General features: G+C 38.1%; 1 protein-coding gene across 32 annotated transcripts in view; it reads left to right on the top strand.

Annotated features, from left to right (window-relative positions):
- The window catches only part of MYT1L (myelin transcription factor 1 like), a 328,171-nt gene that overhangs the window by 123,582 nt on the left and 179,938 nt on the right, over nucleotides 1-24,651 (top strand). For 2 of the 32 annotated variants that reach the window (XM_066994874.1, XM_066994873.1), the window contains exon 3: nucleotides 10,713-10,834. The exons of the other annotated variants lie outside the window; for them this stretch is intronic. The gene's annotated coding sequence lies outside the window, so the exon portion shown is untranslated. The remainder of the gene's footprint in view (nucleotides 1-10,712; nucleotides 10,835-24,651) is intronic. 32 annotated transcript variants of the gene reach the window in all.

Raw genomic sequence — 24,651 nt, 5'->3', positions numbered from 1 at the left:
TGAACGAGCAACATATAACTCATGCACAGGTATACAGACAGAGAGATCCTTTACATAAAATGTATTATTTTAGTTTTGCTGAGTTAGGAAAATAATGATACATGACATAGTAGCAACAGTAAAGGTAAAAGGCTATTTCTTATTCTAATGTATCTGTTTCTTTTTGGTTTTGTCTTAACACAACAACATTTTTGGATTTGGGTTTTTATTTTTCTTGCCTTAAAATGTAATTTCACTTGCCCATTTTTCTAACCCTGTAGCAATGTAGTATATGTTGGTATAATAGAGAAGGGAATTGTCCCTCATAGCAATAGATCTTTTTTTCCAGAGAGGAAACATCAAAGATACTCAAAAGCTTAGGTTCTGTATAAGTCTACCTACTGTGCATCCTGGGGTTATGAAATGTTTGCTTTCTGATTTATGTGTGGGTATTCCAAACAAATGGGTACTGCTCACTCTTACATGATCTGAGCAGATAATGTGACAGGTAAAGGAATGATGCCCCAGTGAAGTGCCCATAAAGCAAACAGGCCATTGCATGCACATTCATTCATGAGCAGGCTGTACTACTGGATTGTGCCATTCTCATAATGGCTAGTAAGTTGGTCCAAAAAAAAAAAAAAAAGCCTTGATTTGTTGAAGCAGCAAATTAAAGGGAAAGAGAAAATGTGACCTTCTGATGACCTGCTTTGTGATTTTAGAGCTAAGGGATAAAAAATCACAGTTCTAAGACTGCATCTTTATATTCTAAACTCCGTCAATTAATTATTTGTGTTTAAAAAAGACTAATTAAAAATCAGAATGCAACAGATACTGTTATTAGTGTAAAGTAGGTCTAAACCCATTTATATCAGTTTAAAAGAAGATAATTGCTACATCTCCTATATGCCCCCTCATTCCCCAAAATACACACCAAACAGCTATGGTGATTCTCTCACTTTTACACATCTGCTATAAATCTTTTGGCTTCAATAGAGTGAGTCATAATGATGTCAGAAGAAAATTGGTCTCAATGGCTATGTCTATACAAAGTAAATAAAAAATGTCCTGGCTCACTGTCTGGCCCTGAGGGCAAATGACAAAGCATGGCTTATGTCCATATGGCTAAACCTTCTTCTTCACTATAATACATCACACTCATCTGTATTACATATTGGGAACTATCCCAGGCTTGCCTTCCCCTCCAAACTTACCCAGGTGTTGCCTGGAAGAGTGCTACTTCCCATGAGTGCAATTTATGCCAAGGAGTGTTCTAGCAATTAAGTAATATGGACAGTTGCATGCCATGGTGCCCTGGCCCTATTTAGTTTTCTAACATAATAGTTTACTAGACTATGTCTGCAATGGAAGATGTTGGCACAACACAACCAACAAGAGCTGTAACTGCTAAACTATTTGGATCTTTGTAGGATCAACCTTTGACTGAAGGGAATTGAGGGTATTTTTTTTCAGTATGAATGGCATAATAATAAAAGAGTTCTGGAATAAATACCATGCCTCAAACAGTGTAATGATGGACTATGCCACAAGCTGGTACTGCATTAGGAAAGTACACATTTGATAGTAATTTTACAATACCTTTATTATTCTTACGTCTTCATTTTCTATGGAAAGTTCTCTTCCATAGAACTGCAACTGCAACTTATTAGCCAGCATTTTCCATAATAAATGACATGAGTTTAACCAGTGAAACAAAGCAATGACTGTTCAGTAGCTCCTTTTTATTCTTTTAGTCCTCCCTCACTTTCAGCACAGACATCTCTGGGCTTACGTTACAAACATACTTAAGAAAATCTTTTCAACTTTTATCCTTCTTCAAAAGCTTTGAGACACTTGCTAGCTGCAACCAAGTAGAAGCTTTCAACTTCTATATTCATGAAGCTGTAATGACCGAATGACTCAAATACGTTCTTCATCAGAAAAAAAATAAAAATCAATATCTTTGTCTCTGAGAATTTGTGTATTTTATTATAGTGAGGCATATATATATTCAGTTTATACTAATGCAATAATCATGTGTAGAGGGCTTGCAGATACAAGATTAAATAAAAGACTGAGGAACACCCATACATCGTCAAAATTTTGTACTGGAAAACAAAGGTCTGGCAAATGCAGAGCCTGGAAGACAAGATGCTTTGTTAATTTGATTTTTGTTTTGGAAGCTAAATGGAAATTACTTTGGGATGCATTAAGGTGTGGAGAGAGAGAGGATACAACCTGATTATTACATTATATATATACAGATATATATATATTATATATATACTGGTTATATATACTACATACAGAAATGTATTTATATACTGTACATAGTAGTTTAATAATTATTTAGATAGAAAATTATTTTAATAGTTTAAGTATTTAGATATAAAACTATATAACTTAAGAGTTATTAAACTCTTATTAACTACTTATGCTGATTACACATTCACTGATGTAACAAATTTATATGGATGCTGATGCTAATAAGTACGTATTTGTATGTCATATGGTACAGTCTCAGTCATATCAAATTTAAGGTTTATTTGCCATTGATGTTAAAAAAGAAGGAAGATTTACCTGGCATATTTGGCTTATAAATTCTACCTATCTATTCTATCTATAGCTAGTATAAACTAGCTATAGATACTCGATTTCCATAACATTATAATTTCCAAAAATGGTTGGGAAATCAAATATGTAGATTTAGACTTTGTGAAGAATAAAGAATCTCTCTTTTAGAAATGCTTTGGTGGAGTTTATTGATGTTAACAGCCTATGGAAAGACTCAGAACGCAGGCCATGGAGCCTTGATACCCTGTAGATACAGAGTAAGATAATTTACTGTTGGTATTAAATAATGTAGTGAAAATCTACATCATTTTTATTAACTAAGCTTTGGAAATGAAGGTGATATTTCCATTTTTATGTAAAATGTTCATCATTGTAGGATCTTAATTTGAGTTGTTTGCAATCAAATATCTGTGGTTTAGTAAGAGGAAAATGACATTAATTGCTGATCCTAAATAGTAATCAAAAAGTCTTTGGGGCCTTCTGTTCCCTCTGGACATCTATCCTGAGCATACTCACTAGAAATACCTTAGTGATTAGTAATTGGCAATGTTATTTAAAACAATACTTTTAAACTTACCATATTAGTTTCAGGCTTAAAATTCTCAAAATACAAAGATTTCTTAAGTATTATGTTCTCAAATAAAACAACTTGTATTTTATATGACAGAAAGAACTTTGCTGAAAATTAAAGACTCTATCAATGACCTAATATTTTTAATATTTCTTCTGATTTTCAAACTGGTACCTAAACACCTTTATAATAGGAATAAGAAGTAATGGGTAATTTTGTTCAAACACATTTTTAATATTGGCAGTACTAGGTGGATTTCAATAAGCTCTGTTTTAGTTACAAATCTATTTCTGCTAATGTTTGCAAGATGGGTTCATGCTGTTCTCTCTCTCTTTTTAAATTTGTACTAAAAATGTGATTTAAAGTTTAAGTGGAAGTGGTTACACTGTTCAGATTTAGGTTTTGTTTGAAAATCTATTGGATATTTAGTCATTTGAATGAACCCTTCATGAAATTAGGGATTGCCCTTTAGGACTGCATTCATTATCTGGGGTGAGAGTAGATCCACATTTTATAGAGTTTGTTTTTTTATTATCATACTTATGGATTCCTAGCTTTACAGTAGTCTTCAGGGATATTATTTTATTTCAGACAAAGGTAACTAGAAAAACAAAAAAAGCATTTGATTTTGGGGGGCTTCTCTTCAACAGATTTCACCTTTCTAGATTCCTGTTTGGGAGAAAAGAGTGCAAAAATACTGCATATTCTCCTGAGATCTGCTCAATAACTGATACAAATCATAGAATCATTAAAGTTGGAAAAGACCTCCCAGATCATCTGGTCCAACCATCCCCCTACCACCAATATTACCCACTAAACCATGTCCCTAAGTACCACATCCAACCTTTCCTTAAACACCCCCAATGATGGTGACTCCACCACTTCCTTGGGCAAACCACTCTGCCTAACCACTTTTTCTGAGAAGAAATTTCTCCTAATTTCCAACCTGAACTTTCCAACTTCAGCACCAAAAGATATTAAAATATTAAAAGCAAAAAATATGTTCTTCAAAACTTTACATTGTCTGTCAGTTTGTTTTTTTTTGCAGTTTCTCATACAGTTTTGAAAGATACACATTAGGTACATGTCCGTTAAAACTATAAATCAAAGATCTCCCAAAGCTTGATAATCCTCAAATTGTTTTAGTCCTGTGAAGTGGACTGAGTGATCTTGATCTGATCTGATCTGAAGGGAATGAAGGAAAAAGTTTACAACAAGTGCCAGAAGTGCATTGATCCTCACTGATTTGCAAGTCTACCCGTATAGATAGCAAGTTGATCTGTTTTAGAAGACTACAGCTGCACAACATGTAGAAACAAATACTGTCATTACTGCTAGTTTCTGAGATGATGGGTAAATGAAGACTTCTTGCATGGAAGCACTCCTTTTTATGTATACTGGTCCCCAGTCTCTTAAAAAAATATCTGCCTTTGTGAATATTTAGGAAAATAGTTTCAAGATAGTTCACAAAGAGAGAAGGACTGGTGGGAGATGTGGTGGTCGGGATCTGTCTTGGGCAGAGTGACCACGAAATGGTAGAGTTCTCTATTCTTGGGGAAGTCAGGAGGGGGACCAGTAAAACTGCTATTTTAGACTTCCGGAGGGCAGACTTTGAGCTGTTCAGGACACTGGTTGGCAGAGTCCCTTGGGAGGCAGTTCTGAAGGGCAGAGGAGTCCAGGAAGGCTGGGCACTCCTCAAGAAGGAAATCTTAAAGGCTCAGGAGCGGTCAGTCCCCACGTGCCCAAAGATGAGCCGGCGTGGAAGAAGACCAGCCTGGCTGAACAGAGTTGTGGCTAGAGCTTAGGAAAAAAAGAGGGTTTATGATCTTTGGAAAAGAGGGCAGGCCACTCAGAAGGATTATAAGGGTGTTGTAAGGATGTGTAGGGACAAAATTAGAAAGGCTAAGCTCATCTGGAGCTCAATCTGGCTACTGCTATTAAAGACTACAGGAAATGTTTTTATAAATATAATAACACGGAAAGGAGGACTAAGGAGAATCTCCATCCTTTACTGGTTGGGGGGGGGAAACTTAGTGACGAGAGATGAGGAAAAGGCTGAGGTGCTTAATGCCCTCTTTGCCTCAGTCTTTAGCGGCAAGACCACTTGTTATCTAGATACCCAGCACCCTGAGCTGGTGGAAGGGAATGGGGAGCAGGATGTGGCCCTCACAATCGACGAGGAAAGGGTTGGGGACCTGCTACAGCACTTAGATGTATGCAGGTCAATGGGGCCGGATGGGGTCCACCCGAGGGTGCTGAGATAACTGGCGGAAGAACTGGCCAAGCCGTTTTCCATCATTTATCAGCAGTCCTGGCTATCAGGGGAGGCCCCAGTCGACTGGCGGCTAGCAAATGTGATGCCCATCTACAAGAAGGGCCAGAGGGTAGACCCGGGGAACTATAGGGCTGTTAGTTTGACCTCAGTGCCAGGGAAACTCATGGAGCAGATTATCTTGAGTGTCATCACGTGGCACTTGCAGGGTAACCAGGCGATCAGGCCCAGTCAGCATGGGTTTATGAAAGGCAGGTCCTGCTTGACGAACCTGATCTCCTTCTATGACCAAGTGACACGCTTGGTGGATGAGGGGAAGGCTGTAGATGTGGTCTACCTTGACTTCAGTAAGGCTTTTGACACCATTTCCCACAGCATTCTCCTCAAGAAACTGGCTGCTCTTGGCTTGGACTGGGGTACACTTCGTTGGTTTAGAAACTGGCTGGGTAGCCAGGCTCAATGAGTCGTGGTGAATGGAGTTAAATCCAGCTGGAGGGTGGTCACTAGTGGAGTCCCCCAGGGCTCAGTACTGGGGCCAGTCCTCTTCAATATCTTTATCAATGATCTGGATGAGGGGATCGAGTGAACCCTCAGTAAGTTTGCAGATGACACCAAGTTAGGTGCGTGTCAATCTGCTCGAGGGGAGGAAGGCTCTGCAGGAGGATCTGGATAGGCTGGACCGATGGGCTGAGGTCAACTGTATGAAGTTCAACAAGGCCAAGTGCCGGGTCCTGCACCTGGGGCACAACAACCCCAAGAAGAGGTACAGGCTGGGAGATGAGTGGTTGGAAAGCTGACTGGCAGAGAAGGACCTGGGAGTACTGGTTGATAGTCGGCTGAATATGAGCCAGCAGTGTGCTCAGGTGGCCAAGAAGGCCAACAGCATCCTGGCTTGTATAAGAAGCAGTGTAGCCAGCAGGTCTAGGGAAGTGATTGTCCCCCTGTACTCGGCTCTGGTGAGGCCACACCTCGAGTACTTTGTTCAGTTTGGGTCCCCTCACTACAAGAAGGACATGGAGGTGCTTGAGAGAGTCCAGAGAAGGGCAACGAAGCTGGTGGGGGGGTCTGGAGAACAAGTCTTACGAGGAGCGGCTGAGGGAGCTGGGCTTGTTCAGCCTGGAGAAGAGGAGGCTCAGGGGCGACCTTATCGCTCTCTATAGTTACCTTAAAGGAGGCTGTATTAAGGTGGGGGTTGGTCTGTTCTCCCACGTGCCTGGTGACAGGATGAGGGGGAATGGGCTAAAGTTGCACCAGGGGAGGTTTAGGTTGGATATTAGGAAGAACTTCTTTACTGAAAGGGTTGTTAGGCATTGGAATGGGCTGCCCAGGGAGGTGGTTGAGTCACCATCCCTGGAGGTCTTTAGATGTTTAGATGTTGAGCTTAGTGATATGGTTTAGTGAAGGACTTGTTAGTGTTAGGTCAGAGGTTGGACTAGGTGGTCTTGGAGGTCTCTTCCAACCTAAATGATTCTGTGATTCTGTGATAGTTTCTCTATTAGATTTGACTGCAGAAGATGAATGGGAAAAAGGCCACAAAGTATTAATTTTTGTTAAGAAATACAGGTGAATATAATGGAGGGGAGTAGTGTTGCATAGCCATCATTTTTCCTTAATCTTTTGCTTTTCTGTACAGTTTGATTCTTCTCCTTTCTTTATTGATAATGTCTTTTAGCATGCTATTGTTTATGATAGCTCTTATCCTCTCTTGCTCTCCCAGTAGCAGCTAACAGTAAGAAAGTACAATATTTGATTTCCTTGGATGATGTCAGGAATACACCTGCATTAACAGCTGGAGAACTCAACAGCATGTAATAATCATAGTCACTTTAAAATTCCCTGCAACTCATTGTAAACTCAATGCAGATGGAGAGATTTATCCCCATGGGAAAAACATTTTACCCCAGACTCTTTCTCATAAAATTTTGGCCAATTTTTTAGAATTGCTAAGCAGCTGCAACTCCCATCATCTTTGACTGATTTTTTTTTTAAAAAAATATCTGGTAGCTCTCAACCTCTTCATTTTATTATTAGATGAGAGCTAAGCTCCCTTGAAAATGTGGCATCAAGATTATAGTAAGAGTTTATAAAAAAGAAATTCCAAGTTCTGCCTTGAAAGATTCTCTCTTACTCTTTGGGACTCAATTCTGTGTCAGAGGACAGAAAGCCAGGAAGGTCCTTAAAGAGGAATTTCTCCTTCGTAAATCAAAATTAATATCAATTGAAAAAGTAATATCAAATTGGTGTTTTACCTTTCCCTTTCACAAGAACATTTCCTCCGACAGGCGTTTCTTTTAAACAGGGCTTCACTTTACTACTCCCCCACGCTAAAAGGAACATATTTGAAATGTTTCCAAAAAAAGCAGGTGTACAAATTATTCTTGCTAAAGGCTTCATACCATCAGCTTTCAGCATGTAAACTGTGTTCTCTCAATGAGACTAATCACATGATACTGGGCATAATAGTGATACTGGGACCCACTCAGGCTGGCAAAACTGAATAGAAATCAGACCAATCACTTAACTGGGACCTATTCCAATTTTATTTTGGATTAAAATCAACTTTCTCTGAACCATTCCCCTCTGTTTCCTACCTACCCCTCCAATCCTCTTCATCCTCAAAAAAGAGACCAGTAATTGAATTGCATATTTCTTTATGCCTTTGGACATCCAAAAGAGATTATTTGTAACTAAAGTTTTTTTCTGTAGCCTTTTTTTTTTTTTTTTGAGTAACTCAGCAGTGGTACTTATGGTAGAAATGTCAGTTCAGCTCCAAATGTGTAGGACTGTCTTGTGTTACCTGTATTTTTAAAGGAAACTAAGTTTGTATTTAAAATGAGACTAAGGTTGTAGGCTTCAGGTCTTCTGATGTTATCTTAAAACTGAGTTATTCTGTCCTGTGTGGACATCAGGATATGATAATGATGACTTAAGTCTAGGTGTTCGCCCTAGTCTCCTAAAGCCTAAATTTCCTCTCTGTTCTGCTCTTGCACACTTCATGCCTGCTACAGAGATAGCTGCATTTGTGTGCCATGGTGTGCATATAATTGGAAGCATTCTGCAATCTAGCAGGATGAAAGCTGCAATATAAATGTAAATTATTATTATTCAGCATATTAGCATTTTAAAAATATAATATGGGAGACAGTCTTATAAAACCCATTTCCAGTGCATGTCATTCATTAATGGGATTGTATATTTAAACCTAACAGATGACTTTAACAATTACCTCACAATATTTATACATTCTGCAAGTATAAAATAGGGCATGAATGTGATGATATATGAAGTCTAGTGAGCTTGGAAAAGAGGTATCCATAGACTTACACCTTCCCACTCTCCACTAATCCTTCTTCTTTGACATTTTCTGCTCTCATTATGAAAATATCTCAGGAAGAATATGTAAATCAAGTGAAAGAGCATACCAAGGGTTGAAATAAGCTGATAACTCAGACCCACAACAAAGTCTGCAGTGGGAAATAGAAGTGAAAACTTTACCCACTTTTGTAACAAAGGTGTGGACAAAAAGAAGAAAAGGATCAAAATGCACCTGGTTTTGTTACAGCTTCAAGATGCTATTCATTGCAATTCTCAGATGCCGTAATGCTGGTAACAGCAACCTATGACGTGCAAAATGCTTTTTCATCCTTGTGCTTTCTTACTTCTCTCTGTAGCAATTATTTATTAGCAGATCCTGAGTAGGAAATTAACAAATCCAGCTGTCCACAAGTATCAGGTTCTAATCCAGTGTCTTTGGGAGATTTTTAGTATTTTAAATTATTTTCTGAACTGATAAAAACTAGTTTGAGTAAATTTAGTCTTTGATGAAGAGTACTGTTAAGCTCTTGTCAGGGTCTCAAGGGCACCAGAAGCCCTGCCAGCCATGCCAAGCCTCCCCCAGGGCCTCCCTGACCCTGCCCATGGGCAGGCTGCTTATTTCAGCTCAGTCCTGAGGCCTTCGGTGCCTGCCCCAAAAGAGTTGTTGGAAGCCCTGTGCCCCACTCTGCCTCCATCTCTGTCCCTTATTGTTCCTGACTGTTGGCCAAAACTCCTGGCTTGAGCTCAGAACCCCCTCGTGGAACCCCCTTACACACTCCCCTTGCACTTAGTGTGGTGGTCCAAATTTCTACATATAAAAAAAATTAAACCTCATTTTTCAATATCTGCTTCACTACTTACCTAAATATTCTGAACTGCTCCTAAGTTATAAAGGGACAAGAATTTCCCCAGACTTCTGCCTTTAGAGACCGCTCAGAGTATGAGCTGAAAGAAGCCTTGTCAGGTCATCTGACATGTCCCTGAAGCTGCCAGGACAGGGGAAAAGAAGGCTGAAGTTAAACTGCAATTGATCTGGGGCTGTAGCCAGTCTGATACAGTTTAGAATAGCTTTGAGGCTGATTTAAATGACATTTGAGACCAAGCTACGCTTCTGTGTGGGGGAGACGTAAATAACTTCCTGCTTTCTCAGCTGAATATTGAGAATTTTTATTAAAGAAGAGGAGAAAAAGTACAGCTTTATGAAAAATGTATAATTACTACTCTTTAAAATTTTGAGAATACATGTTCTACTCTTTATTAGATGGACAGTGTTAACACATTGATGCCCTAAATGAGATTGGTATCCTATTGTACTTTATAGACATAGAGTGAAAAATGGTACCTTCACAAATAAATTGCTACCTGAAGGGACAAGTTATGAGGAAGTATTATTATTCCCTTTCCACAAAGGCAGTTGAAATGTGGAGTCCAGCATTGTGCCAGTTGTTAACATACAGAATGAGGATGGCACCTGGGAGTCCTGGGTCTGTCTGCTATCCACTCCACTGCCCACAGCTGCCCAGCTCTCCCAGAGGACAGCAAGTGGGGACTGTAGCCCCCTGCTCTCTGTCACTGCTCCTTGGTACCAAGGTACTGTGTGTACCTTGTCCCATGAAGCAGAAAAGCTTGTGGCACTTCCCTTCATGAAACATCCTGGTGCCACACACACAGTTCAGACAGAATCTCACAGAATGGTTGAGATTGGAAGAGACCTCTAGACATCATCTGGTCCAAGACCCTGCTCAGGCAGGGACACCTAGAGCAGGGTCCAGGGCCGTGTCCAGGTGGCTTTTGAAGTTCTCCATGGAGGGAGACTCCACAACCTCTCTGAGCAACCTGTGCCAGTGTTCCATCATCCGCACAGTAAAGACTTGCTTCCTGATGTTCAGATGCAACCTCCTGCGTTCCCATTTGTTCCCATTGCCTCTTGTCCTGTCACTGGACACCACTGAAAAGAACCTGGCTCCATCCTCTTTGCATCTCCGCTTCTTGTATTTATAGGCACTGAAGAGATCCCCCCATTCATTAGTACAGTCATGAAATTCTGCTCCTGGGATGTCTGCTGTGCAGAACAGTGATCAGTAACTCCCAGCCCACTGCGGTGCATGAAAGCAATTTGAAAGGTTTGGATTTTTTTAATTTTATTTATTTTTTAGCCTCAATCTTTCTGTTCTGTTTCTTTAGTTTATACAATGAGGAACAATAATCTAAATATATATATATATAAATAATTTTTCATATACTATCTGCATAAACATGAAAAAGTTCATGGATTTTGTCTGAAGTTTTAAATTAGCTGGGTGGTGTACAATTTTCTTTTCCTGTCTTTGTCATGATATTAAAAGGAGAACTCTGAGTACAAGTTTAGGAGATCTCACCACACTTTTCATTCTTGTGTGTAAAATGCTGCTTGCACTTTGTCACCTTGTCTTTTGTTCTTTGCATATGTATTTGTCTTTGCACAGGGGATGTACAATAAATATAATAGCAGGCACAACAATTCTGAACAGAAGTAAAACACTGTCTAGAATAGAAAAGAGTAAGGTCTTCTATGTCTTACTTTATATTTTATGTGGTTTTAGTTTGGTGTCCACTCCTGAGCAATAAAGAGAATGTATTCATTTGTTCTTGAATCTGGTTAACTTTTCCTTATATAAGAGATCATTAAATGAAGTTTGAATTTGTTGTAGGTTGTGATGGTACTGTGTGTTGTCATCTCTAAGATCCAAACATGGAAAGTAGAAACTAATTGTTCTCATCAAACGGTGCTTAGACAGGTAACTTTCAAGTATTAACCATATGTAGCTGAAGCAGTGCTGGCTGAATTTTGGAGGGAGCTTTCAACATAACCCTGTAAGCGAATTTTATTGTATTCAGCAGAGTTCAAACAGGCATAATTTACGTTTCATTACTCTTAACTATTTCAAAGCTGATTAATGTTCATTCGAAAAAAAAATGAGATCATGAGAGTCTGTTGGGAAAGACACCTTGCTGTAAGGCCCAAGGAGACAAGTTGAGTCTAGTGCAAGAGATTTGTCACAAGTCAGAGTGACATGGAGGAGGAACCTGATGGTCCTGAGCAGGGGAAATGTGAATTTCATAAAAGCATCTGTAAAATTTTCTATGAATTTCACTGTTGTTGCTCCAAGATAGCTGAGCTATCAAACTTTTTGGTGTCTCTGAGTGTATCAAATGTGTCAAGACAGTCTTATTCTCTCTACCCGCCTTACATACAAACCTATTTTGCTTTAAACTAATATATAACATACATAACACAATTACTGAACAAACAGAATCTTAATCAGAAGCCTGACAAGGACTGCAGAGGACTCCTGTCTGTTTGGCACAGCCTGCCCTCAATGTGCCAGCTCTCCATTCCAGCTAAGCCTAACAGCCCAATGTCATCCACAGGTCTAAGCGATGAGGGGGCACTTTCAAACCCACCAGAGCCATCTTGTGGCACTGTGAATAGAAGCTGGGCTTACAGATGGAGCTGGGATTTTCTTAATATGGAGACCTCGCTTCTGAGTTGTTGGATGTTCAATTATTTTTTTTCTAGAAAAAAAGATCAGGTGAGGGTTAAAACTAATTCAAGTTGTTTATTTGGCATAGGCAGCTTACATGAAATGGTACATTAGCCACTTGAAGATCACATATGCACTCTGTATTTGACTTCTGATATTCCTTTGCCTTTAACAAGGACTGAGGTAGGTTTGAAGCCTGAATTACTTTCTCAAATCCCTAGCACATTTTTCAAGAATTTAGCATACTGCTGACATAATTTGAGAAAGACTTCCTAATGTTGTCTATGCAAATCATTCTGAGCAAACCTGGTTTCTTTTTCTAGTTCTATCTATTTGGCACCCCAAAGCCCCAGTGCCTCAAATGAAAGCTGGAAATCCTTTTGATCGCTAGTTGCAAAAAGCCATATTTTGTATTGATGCAAGCAAGGTGACTACGAGGTTTCTAAGTTTGGGTCTGAACAGCATTTTGCCAAACTGTAGGTGTAAAGTACTAGAAACAGATTGAGAACAGTAGCTTTGTGGGTCAGCTCTATACCAACAGTAATTTAAACCATGGTAATTGATCATATGAATCAAAAGAATCTTGTCACTGTCAAAAAAAATACCAAGTTAAAATTTGAAGGCAGAGGAGTAAAACCAAGGCTTTGCTATGCTTAGGGGTATTTTCTTTCTTCCCTCATACAGCTGACACTTTAACCTCTGCCACAGCTATCTGACATTCCTGCAATTGTTGCCGAGCAAAGCATAGATTTTGTTAGCTCTCACCTGCTAAGGGACACAACTTGTCTGCAAACATCAACCTCCATGTTTCTCACTTCTATCCTATTGGTAAGATTGTCCAACTGTGCACCTAAGTACTTACCTCCAAGGAAATTATTGGTATTGAATATGCAATTTGCTTGGATCTGCCTGGATGTGAGATAAAACCCTACATTTCTGACATGATAGTTTTTTATAACAACACATCAAGTCAGTATGATGTACTGCATTGTAAGTGCTTCATTTTCTGTATTCTCTGGGTTAGTAGAATAGACTCACATTGACATGCACTAGAGAAGTGTTAACATCTAACAACATTAGTACATTACACGACATATGTAATTTCTATTTGTTTTGTTTAAATATCAGAGAAACAGCCCAAGGAATTCAGTATAGCAGCTGGCCTGAACTATGTCAGACGATTACTTTTAGAGAAGACAGATTTTTAAATACTTTGGTATAAGAACTCTCAAATCAGAATTCTTTCTAAAGCTGTATTCTTTGCTGTGCTTGCATGTTGAGATGACATGAAAAGTTTCAGCAGTATAAAAAGGTAGAAATTACCTTAGCATTCCTTCAAGATAGATGCTAAAAGATGCATGAGAGTTGATTTACCTCTTCTACAATTTAGATATCTACTTTTGAACTAAATGCTGTAGGCCTTCTTTACGGACTGCAGCATTTAGAATGACGACTTCAGATAACGTCTTCTGTGTTATAGATATCTTCATTCGGTCGATGAATACTGGCAGTCTGAAAAAATTGAGAGGTGTAATGTTTGATGTAATAGGCTATTGAACACTTGGCTTTATGTATCAGCAGTCCAGTTTATAAAACATTCTCTTCAGTCTTTAAAGCTACTGCTACATGTTTATAGTTAGAGGAACCATTTTCATGAAATATCAGTGACTATAAGGGGGATTGCTCTTGGCAATGCCAGGAAAAAGACAAAACTGAAAAAGCAGTGGCAGTATAATTTAGAGGTTATACTGTTCAAGGTCAAGTGAGAAAACTTTCTTTTACATGGCCTTTGCTTTATCTGTTCTGTGGGTAGAGACTAGCGGATTGATTGCTTGCTACCTTACCATTTTTATGTATGTAGGCACTCATTAAAAGGCTTAGTGTCACAGCCATCTTTATTCAATGTTCTAATCACATAGATGCAGATTTTTGGACCCCTCTCTTTCATGCACATGCATATATAAAGACATAAAGAGTAGCTTTAATTACAACATAACAAAGAAAATCTGTATTTCAGTAGCATCCCTATTTCAATTAGAAAGCAAATGTTTTTGTTGAAGATTGTTTCTATTAAGATCTAGGCATTTTTCTCATTTAGGGCAACAAGAACTACTTGGAGAAGGAAGCACATCTTTTAAATAGTTTGTAAACTGCTTGTTCTGTTGCTTAAATTGACTTCTAAGACTATTAGTTTATGAGGAAATGTGCTTTAGGTTTTCTAGATTGTTTTTGTTCTCAGTGAACCTTTAAGGCTTGGTTAAAATTTCTGTAGTAAACATTATATTTTGTGCCATGTAAACAAAGTTCTAAAGAGTAGTGCATTATACATACAGCCAGTGGTAGTAACATAAAGCTAATATCAGCTAATGAGAGAATGGAAAACCAGTTGCGTCCTCTTTCTAGAGTGCAATCAGTGTAAGAGTCTCTAAGATGGGCAATTACCTTAACTGCCTGCCTAAAGCAGCAAGTTGCATGATCAGTCCTGTGCACAAGATTATATGCTCCCGCTACTTGATTATGATATTCAGTCTGCTCTGATAGCTATCATGTAATTCCATGTACTGCTTTTAAACTTGTTAAGAAGCAAAAAGGGTACCAAGATAACCAAGTTAGAAAACAATGGAAAAAATAATATTTTATCAAGTATTAAATTTCTAGTGCAGTTACTGTAGCACAGAGTGATATGGTGATTCCTCAGAATCAAATTGTGAAACCTTTCTCTTTCTGCTGAAAAGTCCCAGACATTTTCCATTTTCGTTTATTTGCATTAGCTTAATTTAAAGAATTTGGCTTTGTTCTACTTGAAATAGGTAAAAAGAATTAATTGCCATGCTTAAAATAATTTATAATACAGGATATCCCCCTCTAGTTGTGGTATTTCTAGCAAATGAAATCGTGAGCATTCCTAATCCTTTGTTTCAGTTTGTCTCTGCTGTTTAGTAATCTGTAAGGGAAGAAAGCCAAATAAACAGCTGGCATGTTTTAGCGGTTACTACTAGCTTCTCTCTTGGCTGTCTCCGTCAAATAGAAGGGATTGCCTGGTGAATTTAAACGCAGGGCTGAGTGCCACACTTTCTCATCTTATACTACAGCTCTGCTGTTACACTGAACAGTTCTGGCACAAAGGAACTCCGCAGGCTATGTGGTTTCTCATTGGTAGGAGAGAGCAAGCCTTTTCCAGGGCTAATCTGAAACTGTGAAACAAACTCTTATTAAAGACTGTTACAAACCTTTAAAACTCTGTTTCTAGTGTAGGTCCTGTTTCTATGTATGTATTCACTGAAATATGAATAATTAAAAATAAGAGAAGTAACAACCCTCTGTACTTTGCAAAGACAAAGGCATTGTGAACTTTTTGGATGATGATGAAGTAAGCATAAAACAGATATTAGTCATGTTAATAAAAAACTCGCAGTGGGGATGCAATATGATATGTGGTAGTATAGAAGTCTGTTTCATTTCTGAGAATGACTTTCCCCACAAAAAAAATTTAAGACTTAGTTAATATTGATGAATTAGTATGTAATGTAATTGCAGTCAACAGATGTTTTATTTTATTTTTTTTACACAATGCAGCAATATGCAAACTGTTATTAATTATTCTGCTTTTATCTTCGACAATTTCTATTTTAATATTATCAGTTTTGGTCTGTAGAAATTAAGAAGAAAAGATCAATATATTTTTCTTGCTTCATAGTATTTTTTTTAGAAAAAGTCAGCAATCTTTCAATGAATTAACACCAATGAATTGCACACGTGATTTATTTCGTAATCACTTTCCTACTTGAGAGTGTTTTCTCTCCCTTTATCCCTATTTTGTCTGTCATAGTATATCAGCTTGTTGCATCTCAACCTCACTCAAGCAGTAGCTAGTGTTGAGTTATATAATCCTGTGAAATCAACAGTACCACTCGAGAAAAAAGGTTCTACTCTGCATGTTTAATGATTTATATTTATTAGGGAATATGAATTTGCAAAAGTAAGTATTGATATCAGTAAATGGTAGATTTGTTCAGGTGATACTTACAGGAATATGTCATGGCTAGTATGAGGAGTTTTCACATCTGACTAAAGCTTCTGGCTGATACCATATAGAATATTTATATTGAGCTATAGGGTTTACAAAGCCTGAGTGTGAACTATGTAGTGTTCAGTACTCTTGGGTTATGTGTCTGTTTTTATTTATTTCATGGAAAACATTTTCACATAGGATTAGGTAGTTTTAGAATTTAGTTATTCTTCTGGATTTTTTAAAGTTCTGGTTGTAACGTTGTGCCAAATACTGTGATCCCTAATCTTTTGTTTGTTTTTTCCTGGACTTCATGTCATGAATGATCTCCCATGTTCAAATAACTACTTGTTTGTTTGTTAGTATTGTCACACATTTAAATACTGGGTTTCCTATATTTCTTTGCCAGATTCCTGGTCTGGTGAAAACTGTTCATACCCTTATATATAACTTTTTTTTTTTATGCTGCGTGAATCCCGATTTACAAACTCACAAGTTCTTCAACTTAATTGCAACTACACTTAGATGTATACCTTAAAGCATACATATACAGGCATGTAATACTTTATATATTAAAAAAAAAAAAGTCATCTTTTTAAAATTTTGTCATTTAAATCCAAGTATTAAAACCCTCATCAGCATGTCGATGTATACAAACTTTTGATCTGTAAAGTTTTACCTTCATTTAGACTCACAGTGTGAAAACTCTGGCTTCTGCAGCTAGGCAGCTCAGAGTATCTTATTTCAGAGCTGCCTGCTCATTGTACCCTAATCCACAGCATTCTAAGGTCTTTTACCCTGAAATCTCTATTTACCCATTTCTCAGCCCATAATGAACTCTGGTAAGTGTGGTAAATTATACCAGCTTTTTCTTTTCTTTCTTTTTTTTTGTTTTGTTTCATCTGCCTTTTCTACTGATGCTAATAAGTGTAGTTCTCAAGTTAGCCAAAATGTATAACCACAATATCTTTCTGAATGCTGGGATACGGACTATCCAATAGTAGAATTGTACATCCCTTTTCACCGACTGATTCCTTTTTACTTATTCTGGTGTCATTCTTCATTTCATTAATATTTCATTTTCTGCCTCCAGAAAACTTCTCCCTGATTCTGGCATGTTTCCCTCTTTCTCCCTAGTGAACATACTTGAGACAAAGAAATCTTTTAGCTTTGCAGCACTCTGTGCCTCATCTGTCATCAACTCGCCTTCATCCATCACACCAAGAGACTAGTCTCCCTCAAAATCCTCCTGATCCTTATCTCTTTGTAAAACCTTTTGTTTGTCCTTCTACCATTGATTAGAATTCTTTATATTTTTTTTTTCTTTCTACTCTAGTGCTTTTATTTTTACTGTTTTAACAGGTATACATATCTCGATTATAGCAATAATAGAAAGCATTTGACTATATGTATAAGCACAATCTTAGGAGGAGAAAAGAAAGTATATAGTTCACAGCTGCAAAATGCTTTAACACTATATCGTTCCGTAGATTTTACACAAAATATGTATTGACTTTCTGCAGTAGCAGAAGACTTGTTTTTATTTAAACAAAGAAAACAAATAATACATCATGCACTGTTCACTATAGGGAATGCTGTAGGAACAGAAGCTCAACCAGTCTATGTTTGAAATGTTTGAAATAGTTTCCACTGATATACATCATATAAACTTATTGTTTGCAATGATCTTTTATGCAACCAGTGAAACCAAAAATGTTGCATTAATTGAACTACATGAGGCTCAGATTCCAAACTGTGAATATTAGCTACTGAAGATAACAGAAGAAAGAGATAGTTTGAGTGTATACTGACAGTGAACAGTGGCCAGTTACCATGTTAAATTGCCTGCCTCTGCAAGACTGCCCAGTATTCTCTTGAGCATGAACCAGTTTTAAATTTCAGATGAAGAGACAAGATACACAATGAAATTCAGACATGTTCAAAAACTTACTTAATATTGACCAGCTAAGCACTGCTACTACAGTCTGATGTAGTGAACCAAACAGTGCCTGGATGTGAGGTACAGAGCATGTGCCTGTGTAACAGGTGAGTACTTTAAGATTAATGTGCAAATTGTCAGTATGAAACAACAAGTGTAGCCTTTATTTTCAATGGGTTCTCATAAGCCCCATGAAAGGGCTTCACCAGACCTTATAAGATGAGGGTTAGCAGTCTGTATCCACTGTGTAAAGAATCCTTGAGATAAGCGCTCCTAAAGGAGACATTCTCTAAGTAATATTAAATGAGTAACTACCACCTGTTTAATAAACATTATAATTTCTGTTAATTTTACTGTCTCAGGGGTCTCAACTTGTGGAAAAAGAGGTCAGTGCATCAGCTAGGGAATACAAGTACAGATCAAAATACAGTCCTTACTATAAAGGACTAGGACTGTAGGTACCATATAACTGATGGAAAGCACATTGATGAAATTTGAGCAAACTGGAAGACATCATTGGTCAACTTTGTAAACACTGATCACAGTATACCTGCCACTTAATATTTGTCTAGGTCTTGCTTGAGCATCGCCATAAATGAAAGACTCAAGGAGCAGAGATATATAATTAGGCAGCTTTGCAAGTGCTAATGGGAAACACTTATGTATGAAAAACAACCTAATGGAAATGTCAGAGGGTGTTAGTAAAATGAGCAGTCGCATGGTGGAGACTGGAATTTTTACTTCAGAACTCATCTTTCCAGGCAGCATACTCTATATGGCACTGACTTCAAATCTTATATGTCTAAGCGCTCGTTATCACTGTTACATAATACTGTTTTGATTAACTTGTATGTCATCGGTTTAGACTTGAGTTTTTGCAGTTCTAACCTGAGATGTTTGCTCAAATTTCTATGTTACCAACAGTTGCGTTCTCAGCGAACCCATTCTTTTGTTTAGGAATATATTGAGCTATATTGGATATATTTCTAATGTATACTAATATATATTCTAATATATAAATAAGGCACTTATTGTTAGCCCAAAGCCACAAACCACCCCAACTTTTACTAAGCCTACCTAAAATCATATTCAGAACTGAACTCATCTAATATCTCTGAAACGGACATTTTCCTAAAGACTTTCTGTCTCCAGAACTACAGAATCACAGAATAGCTGAAGTTGGAGGGAATTCTGAAGATCTAGTGCAATCTCCTTGCTCAAACTGGGATAAACTACAGCAGATTTCTCAGGCCCATGTCCACTAGGGCTTTGAATGTCTACATAGATGGAGAATCCACAGTTCCCTGGCCAACCTCTTCCAGTGTTTGATCACCCTCACAGTAAAACAAAAAACAAAAAACAAACAAAAAAAATACAATAAACAAATAAAACCTACATTTCTAATGCTTAAATGGAATTTTCTGTATTCTAGTTTGTACACATTGCTGCTTGTCTTGTCACTAGATATCACTGAAGAGAGTCTGGCTCCCTCTTTCTATTTCTCCCTATTAGGCACTTAAAAACAGTGATAAGATCCACCCTGAGCCTTCTCATCCCCAGGCTAAACAGTTCCATCTTGCTCAACCTCTCCTATGAAAGATATTTTCTCTTCCTTAGATTTCTGTTTCACATACAAAGTCCCAAGTTTGGGGTTTTACATTATGTAATTTTTGAAGACTTGTCATCTGTGAATTAGAATCAGTTTTGAGCTAACCCAAATTCTAGGAGAATTCATATAGATTTAATTTCTTACCTCAAATCATTTTGGTTTTGGTTCATATAATTAAATAATGGTAAAATATTTTCTGATTCTTAGTCTCAGCCAAAAATTTCCCTATCTTATCCCATACCTCTCTTTCTTGAAGACAGAACAGAATAGAGTTGCACATACGCCTTCCTGACGGAGCTCAAGTTAAATACCCCTAGTGGTTTCCTACACTTACGTTGTTGCATGTCTACAAAAAAACATTGGAACCCAAGACTCATGTGCCCTTCTGTACTTTTCAAGGGTCTTAAAGTAAGATTCCTCTCAGCTGCTCAGCAGAAGACCAGATAGCATAACCTGTACTACCATGTTATTATAAGACACTGGTATCCTTCTTCAAAAATCCGTAGTCTAGGCAGAAAATTCAGACCTATAACTTATAATAATGTGATATTGCTGTGTCAGGCCTGCTACTGCTGCAGCTGCTAACCCAGAACACATGGTCCCTGGAGGAAATGTTAGTATGTTCTTTCTATGGTTGGAGAATTGTCAGTGCCACAGCTTTGTCCTATGTGAAGTAACTCTTGTCTGCTTGGCGCTGTAGGGCTGATGATCAACTAATCTGGGATTAGGAAATTAATAGAAACACAAAAGGTCAGGAAGGGCAACTTTTGCTTGGGACAGGGAGACAGGAAGTCCTCAGCTTGCTGACATTTAGCCTGTGAGTTGCCATCCTGGGAGAGAGAGATTCCCTGAATAACCATACAGTTCACTGGAAGACTGAAAGAAAGAAAGAGGTAGAGGACACAAAGAATCCCTTCAAATAGCATGGTGGTGAAAGTCCTAATATGGTGACATAACTACATCATACACGTACTATGTACAGCCAACAGAAAACTTCTGGTATTCATATCGCCAACCCCGGTAAGAGTAAGACATCTTCCTCCAGGAATAGATAATAAGCAGGCCTCGACTATAATGAGGCAGTAAGAAGACACTGCTACCTGTCCAGGGTTTACATCATCTACTTCCAGGGCAGTCAATCCAGATATACCATAATACCTGCTCCTCCCAGTCTGATACCACCATCACTTACCAGACATCCACTAACTCGTAGCAGGATTTTTCAGCTATGTTAGTTCCCCTGCCACTTTAGTTGATGTGGACTACACACACAGACTTAACGGTTTACTTGCTCCAACAGACCACTCCAGAATCTGTGGGGAAAACCTATACACATAAGTCAATAAGTAGCAGTACATTGGTGAGTCCTTTCAAGACTTTCCAGTTTGAGGAACTGGAGACAAAGCTATACAGAACAAAGAAATAAAAGGAATAATGTTTTTAGGTGTCAGTTACACATGAGAAAAATGGAGATATGCTCCCACAAACAAGACTTATTCCCAGCTTCACAATATTGCCATTATACCAAAGGCCTTTGGTTGAGAAATTATTGTGTAATATATGTATTTTAAAATATTACTCCTTGTAAACTATATCATTCTTTGTATCTGGAAGCAAGTAATGATTGTTTTCTTGAAAACTATTTTAAAAATTCAGTATGGCTATTTTCTGGACCTAATGAGATTTGAACTTTAAATCTAACCTTTTCTTCACTCATCTCTGGAAGACAAATGCCTGCATTATATACCCTTATTCTGGGTCAAGCTCTTGCTTTCTAACATGAAAAAAAGCATCCTCAGATGACTCCAAGAGAGAGAATGAACCAAGAGTATATATGCAAGATAGAACAGAGGCATCTGGCGTCAGAGCCAGTGAGCATGTGGAGGGAGGTGAAATGCTGGAGAGTGTCTGAGTGACATCCTCCAGTGAGGCACTCAGAGTTGGCAGGTGCACAGGGCAACTGTCTTTTGCTCCATGCTAGGTGGTGAGCACAGCAGTGGTGCCTACTCACTGCTTTCACAGGTTCATACTCATACTTTTAGCATGACTACTGGAGGAAGGCCAAACATGAACAGATGGGTAGGGAAAGATGTGTGTGAATATAGATGGTGGAGATGGTATAAGCCTTCGTGCAGAGGAGCTTAGGGTACAGCTAAATGGTGTGTTATAAAACTTACTTTTTTAGCAGTTGCATGGACTGGAAATCTGTCCATTTCTACTGTAAAATGTGTGTCAGCCCTTTCAGACAGAAAGGAAAGAATACAGGAGAGAGGAACAGGTTTTATTTTTCTATGTTGAGTCATTAATGAATGAGCAGTGAATTTCAGTATGGGTTGGATGGTATTTCCTTGCATTTTATAGCAAAACCTGGAAGTGGTCATTAATCTTAGAGGACAGTAAATGGAGAAATGAGGGATAAAATTGTTCAGAGAAGGAAAGATTTAGAAGAAATGGTGAGAGATTAATTGAGAATGAAAGAGAATTTAATTTTGAAGTAGGTAAATTAACAGTTGTAATACTAGGTGTGGATGTAAAGGAATAATCTCTCCAATGTACTTACAATTTAGGTTTGCATGACTTTCATTTCTGAAACTATGTCCATCAGGTTGTACTAAAAAAAAAAAAAGTTGTTGTTGTTGTTGTTGTTGTTGTTTTTTAACTGTCATTTAATGGGTGGGGGTCTTCCAAAAACTACAGTGAAACAAAGGTTAAATTCACACAGAGACTGAATTGCTCAGTGGACTGTGAACTACATTGGTTCTGATATTAAGCCCCCTTGTGAGGCGTGCTAGCAGGTCTTGAAACATAACAGATTTGCTTTGGAGTCAGTCAGTCAGGAGTAATTCAGATCTCGTTTGAATAGGTGCAGACAGCAAAGTCGTCAGACTATAGTTACTGTGGCAGTAAAGGCAGAATAACTTCTCAGCTTCTCCCAGGTGCTGGAGCTCTAAGCAGTTGTGTGACCAGCATTGCACCTGAGTTCTTACACTATGATCAGTGAAGGCATAGAGTGTGGCAGAGTGATGCTTCCTTGGTGGTCACTGTGAGGAAGAGTGCCATACACCTGAATGCCAGTGGCTAGCCAGTGCAGGGCTCCACAGTGCTCTGTGATGAGTCTGATGGTGAGCTTGCCAGACTCATACTGCTTTGCTACAGGCAACCTTCCAGGGGTTAATACAACTTGCATCTCTACTGAAATGGGATATAGAGATAGGTATGCTGTCTCTTTAGTGCTACTGCAAAATTTTATGTAGGGCCAGGAAGGTGGTCTTTCATATTCTGAAGTTAGTGACTCATTTAAAAGACATGGTGAACTTAATGCTAATGATGGAAGACCAGTGTTGTTCACGCATAGTAGCCCTAAGTTTGGTGATGGTAAATCTGTCACTGCCTTGACTACAGTAGGGCCTCGGCCTCATCTTCACATCACAAGTATCGGATTGTCACGCAGGGAATGCCACAGGCAGCTGAAGAGAAGGGGTGGATAGGGCTCTTTATGCAGATTCAGCACTGATTCAGGGTTTTGGATGTGGAAAAGACAAGTAGGAGATGCACCAAGTGCTACAAAGGCCTTACTAAAGGATACAAGAGAGTTTTTGGCATATACGCTATTCCTGGTATTGGCTCATAACAAGCCCTCAGCATGCCCTGAAAATACCTGCAACATAAACACATGGGAAATTCCCATCTAGGAAGCAATCTTCATGATGTAACCAAGGAGGTCTTGCCTACAGATTTGAGCTAGAAACAGGAAATGTTCCTGCAATTAGGGAATTGCAATGTCTTTTATCCCTTGTACCATGAAAGATTAAGGCTCACCCAAACACTAGTACAGAAAATATGGTAACTGTCTAGTTGGCCTCCACACAAGGATTTCCAGTTGAATGGAGCTGAGTGAGAAAGAAAACCAAAGTAGTAAAGCAACAGGTGAATTCTTCCCTTGTGCTAAGATAGTCATGAGATTTGTAGCAGATCAGTTTTGCATATAGGTCAGGATGTTTGAGAAAGACACATTGCTTTTTTTATAAAGCTTTTAAAATGTTGATGTTAGAAGACTGATACATTTTATATAGTAGGGCTTACTGAGTTGAGATCTGATTTTCTGTTAAGTATGTTGAACAATACTATATAATACAGTAGTTAACCTTGCTTTTAAAGCTAATCCCTATTGTGTTACAATATGTTTTTGTTTTATTTTGTTTAATTTTGTTTTCATAATAGAGAAAAGGATCCCTGGACTGAGCCTGGGATAAAGTATATGTGGGCGTACTTTATTTCCACATGAAGGTCCACTTACCTACTTCCTTGTGATTCAAGATAACTGGGGAGGCAATCTGTATTGTTGCCCAAATTAAGATCTCTAGTTTAAATTTAGCTTCTTAGCTGTATGACAATGCCAATGATTGTTGCTGTAGACAGTTGAGAACAAAGGAATATGTTTCCACAGTGACACTAAAAAATTGTAATAAGGGCAATAATCCTTCTGTTCTGTTCTGTTCTGTTCTGTGTGTCACCATGGCACGTTGCTGAAAAAAACATTATGAAAATAAACTTATGCTTATGTAGCAAGTAAAAAATAACAGCCTTTCACTATCACAAGGAAAACATAACTTTAAATACATTCTCATCATTACACCTTACATTAGTGGACTAATGAAAACGCAGGTTAGGTATTTTGATTCCTAGTTTCCTTCACTAAAAGTTAATCAAAAAATTTTTTCCGAAGTATAGAATCATTTCACATATTTTATTCTTTGTTGGATGTTGACCATCACTAAAAGTTTTTGCAATTCATGTATTTATAACTGAGTACTTATAATAGAGTATGTTTAATAAAGTGGTGCATAGAGAAAAAACTG

The sequence above is a fragment of the Anser cygnoides genome, chromosome 3 (assembly GCF_040182565.1).
Source record: "Anser cygnoides isolate HZ-2024a breed goose chromosome 3, Taihu_goose_T2T_genome, whole genome shotgun sequence".
NCBI classification, from domain to species: Eukaryota; Metazoa; Chordata; class Aves; order Anseriformes; family Anatidae; genus Anser; species Anser cygnoides.
The sequence above is the reverse complement of the archived record's forward strand: the minus strand, read 5'-3'. Positions and strand labels throughout refer to the sequence as shown.